The following is a 4538-nucleotide window of genomic DNA, read 5'->3' as shown; positions in this document are numbered from 1 at the left end:
ACACACACACACACACACACACACACACACACACACCCTGCTCAATTTGATATAATCTGTTTGTCAATTCTTGGAGTTATAGTACTTCTTTTGCCATTGGAGTTCTTACCAAGAAAGTCCTTGCCTATGCCCATGTCTTCAAGGGTTTTCAAGTCAGTGTTTCTGGGTTGGGTTTGTTTTGTTGTTTTAAGACAAGATCATACTGCATATTAAGTCTGGCCTTGTACTCTTTATTTAGCCCAGGCTGGCTTTAAACTCAATGATCTTCCTCCTCAGCCTCCCAAGTGCTGGGATTACAGGCATACACTACCATGCCAAGCCCTAGTATTTCTGTTTTAATATCTATATGTTTTATCCATTTTGATTTTATATTAGTACAAGGTAAGAGATATGAGGCTAGATTCTATCTTCTGCATGTGAATAACCAGTTTTCCTAACACCATATGTTTCAGAGACTATCTTTTCACTAGAGTATGCTTTTGGGCCCTTTGTCAAAGATAATATGGCTGAATTTGCCAGAGGTTGTTTTTATATCAGTTTTATTTTTTGTGGCAGTACTATACAGTTTTATTAGTAGCTTTGCAATATAATTTGAAAGTCTGAATTGTGATGCCTCCTGCTTTGCTCTTGTTGCCCAGGATGGCTTTTGCAATTCTTGTTCTCTTCTGGTTTCATATAATTTTCTTTTTGAGATAAAGTCTCACTATGTAGTTAAGGTTGGCCTCAGACTTACAGTGATCTTCCTCACTCAGCCTTCCCAGTGTTGGAATTATAGGCATGTGCCACCATACCCAGCCTTGGTTCCATATAAATTGTAGGATAGTTTTTTTAGTCCTGTGAAGAATGCTTTTAGTATTTTCTATTGACATTGCAGTAAATCCATAAATAATAAGTCCCCAACTTGCAAATGAATTCTGCTCCAGGAGAATGTAAGTTGGATTCATTTCTAAGTCTGACAAAGTGAGTCCTATACATTTTTGACACAAATATACAATGTATGTTGCTTTGTGCCTCCTAGCTGTCCCCTCCACATCACCACTGCTTTAACTCTTGCTTCTGGATATCCTGGGCTCTGGTTTACAACCATACTACTTACTGTAAAATATCTCACTATACAGTAAGCACACAGCACCACAGTTGTGACAATGCCTGGCAGACATGTGAGCTACTTCCATGATTTGTTCACACCTACCAGTGTTCATAATGTGAGATGCATTGGTATCTATGAAAGTTCACAACTCAAATGTTCGTAAGTCAGAGATTTACTGTTATTAATTTACTATTATTAATAATTTACTATTATTTTTGGTAATATAACCATTTTGACAATACTTGTTCTGCTTGTGCAGGAACTGGGGATCTCTTTCCATTTTCTGATGTCTTCTTCAATTTCTTTTTTCAGAGTTTTCATTATACAGTTATCTTACTTTCTTAATTAGGTTAATTCCTCAGTATTTGATTTTTTCCATAATTTTATTGAGAGACAAATAGCAATGAGACAGTTTCAAATCAAATTAGTAGGACAGATTCAATAATTAACACATTGCATACTGTCTTCCTAGTGGTTAATTGCTGTACAAGATGCAGACATGATGTCCTATTTACAAATACTATTAAAACAAATCCTTCTATTCATTGAATTAAGAGAATGTAGCTGTATATCTATTCCAACCACAGTATTTGATTTTTTGACATTGTAAATGGGATAGTTTTCCTAGTTTCTTTCTTAGTGGGTTCATAACAGAAATGCTGTTGAGTTTTGTGTCTTTATTATGTATCTTGCTACTTTACTGAATTAGTTTACAAGTTCTAGTGATCTTTTGGTCAAGTTTTCTATGTAAAAAGTAATATCATCTGCAATTAGAATTTGAATTATATATAAACAATTCAAATATATATATATATATATATATATATATATATATAATCTTCATCTATCCCTTTTACTTCTTTTTCTTACCTGATTTTCTGCCTGAAGCTTGAAGCACTATGTTGAAGAGGAGTGGTGATAGTGAGCACTCTCATCTTGTTCCTGAGTTTAGAAAGGATGATTTTGAGTTTTTCCTCATTTATTATTTTGTTCTTGTAGATATGTAATAAATGGCTTTTATCAAGCTGAAGTAGGGTCATTCTGTAGATACTTTTGTTAGAGTTTGATCCTGTTGGATTTTTTGTCTTTTCATCCATCTGTTTAGATCATCAAGTAATATTATTTACCTTGATTATATTCATGTGGTGTAATGCAGTAATTGATGCATGCATTTATTTATGGATGTTACACCATTATTTTATCCCTGAGATGAAGCTGACTTGGTCACAATTTATGATCTTTTTAATGATTTACTGCATTGTTTGCTAATACTTTATTTTCAAAGTAGTTGCTTATAATCTATATTTTGGTGGTACTGATTGTGGTTTCTCCTTTGTCACTTCTAATTGCATTGATATGAGTATTCTTTCTTTTTTTTGTATTTTTCCTTTTATCATCTTCTTTATGCTTTCAAAGAACTCTTTGATTCATTGATCCCTTGTTTTTTAGTTTCAATTGCATTAATTTCCCTCTGGTTTTTATAATTTCTTTGTACTCAAATTTCAGTTGCTGTTTCTTTAATTGGATCTTCAGATGCAACATTATTTATTTGGGATTTCTCTTTTCTTTTAATGTGTCCATTCACAGCTATAAACTTCCTTTTAATACTACTTAAATTATGTCCCATAGATTTTGGCTTGCTGTGCCTTCATTGTCATTTGATTCTAGAAACGTTTTTTTTCTTTCCTGATTGCTTTTTCTTTTAAAACTTTTTGCATTTTTATTGTTACATCTTTGCAGTACATAATGATCCCATTCTCTCTTTCTTTCTCTCTCTCTGTCCTAATGAAATAAAATTATGTTTTACACTTTATATATTTGGTTTTCCTGCATCTATTAAGAGGATCATGTGATTGTGGCCCTTTCTTGTTTAAGTAGTATGAACCATCCCTACATCCCCAGCATGAATATTATTTGGTCATGTTGTATGATTTTTTTCATGATTTGTTACACTGTTTTCCAATATCTTTCTTTTAATGTTGGCAAATTTTATTTGAAAACTGAAGGGTAGGGGAACAACTGGTTCTGCAGAGTAAACTTAGGAACAGAAGACAAAAAGACAGGGAAAAATAACAGGAAAAAAAAAACACCCTGAAGGATACGGGGTGGGCTATTATGAGGAAAAGCCACAGTAGCCTGTTTGACAATATTTTATTAGAGTATATGTTCTCAGAGTAGCCGGGTGTCACAGCACATGCCTGTAATCCCAGCACTTGAGAGGCTGAGGTGGAAGGATCATTGTGAGTTTGAAACCAGCCTGGGCTACAAAGTGAGCTCAAGGCCAGCCTGAGCTGCATAGGGAAACCCTGTCTCAAAAAGATGGAAAAAAAAAAAAAAAAAAAAAGAAGTACTTACCAAAGATCTTCTGAACTCTACCAGAATCCTTTGTGATTTTGCCTTTTTCTTTTCTATTTGCATGATTTTGGGTCTTATTTTGGTAAGACTGGTTAAGAGATTATGTATTTTGTTTAAACTTTCAAAGAACCAACACTTTGATTCATTGTTTCTTTGTATTTTTTTAAGCCGCAATTTCATTAATTTCTGCTCTGATTTTATAAATTCCTTCCTTGTACTAGCTTTAGGTTTGGATTATTCTTGTTTTTCTCTAGTTTTGAAGTATATCATTATGTTACTTATTTGAGCTTATTGTTTTTATGATGTGGGGATTCATGATATAAACTTTCCTCCTAGGCTTGCTTTCATTGTGTCTCACAGATTCTAGTATATCATAGTGGCATCATTATTTGATTGTAGAAACTCTCTGATTTGTTGCTTAATTTCATGTGTGACCCACTGTTTATTCAAGAGGGTATAAATTAATTTCCATGTGTTTGCATAGTTTCTGTGTTTTCTTTTGCCGTTGATTTCTAGTTTCGTTGCATTATAGTCCAAGAATATGCATAGGATAATTTCCATTCTTTTGCATTTACTTTAACATACTTTATGGGCTGGTATCTTCTATGGCTTGGAGAAAGACTCTTGAGCTTTTGAAAATAATGTGTGTTTTGTTATTGGATAGAACACTGCAGATATCTGTTAAATGCATTTGTTCAGAGTTTTGGTTCAGTGCTCGCTTCGGCAGCACATATACTAAAATTAGAACGATAGAGAGAAGATTAACATGGCCCCTGTGCAAGGATGACACACAAATTCATGAAGCATTCCATATTTTTGTGATAAAATCAGCATGGTACTGGCAACAAAATAGACCTAAGGATCAATGGAATAGATTGGAAGATGCTGAAGCCCCTACGAACACACTCTGCCACCTTATCTTTGACAGAGTGGCCAAACATACTCAGTGGAAGAAAGATAACCTCTTTAACAAATGGTGCTGGAAAAACTGGCTCTCTACATGCTGAAAACTCAAACTTGACCCAGGTCTATCACCATGCACTAAACTAAAGTCAAAATGGATTAAAGATCTAAACATTAAAGCAGAGACACT

The 4538-nt window shown here is 33.9% G+C and overlaps 1 protein-coding gene and 1 non-coding gene across 2 annotated transcripts in view; both read left to right on the top strand.

Annotated features, from left to right (window-relative positions):
• Window positions 1-4538, top strand: part of Fam120c (family with sequence similarity 120C) — a 362539-nt gene that overhangs the window by 326425 nt on the left and 31576 nt on the right. The gene's annotated exons all lie outside the window — the stretch shown is intronic.
• LOC111814430 lies at window positions 4157-4263 on the top strand. Its single transcript, XR_002819424.1, has one exon. It is a non-coding gene; the product is annotated as a U6 spliceosomal RNA (small nuclear RNA).

This window comes from Octodon degus, unplaced genomic scaffold (genome assembly GCF_000260255.1).
Source record: "Octodon degus isolate 3935 unplaced genomic scaffold, OctDeg1.0 scaffold00314, whole genome shotgun sequence".
NCBI lineage: Eukaryota > Metazoa > Chordata > Mammalia > Rodentia > Octodontidae > Octodon > Octodon degus.
Note: the sequence above shows the minus strand (reverse complement) of the source record. Positions and strands in the feature narration are given on the sequence as shown.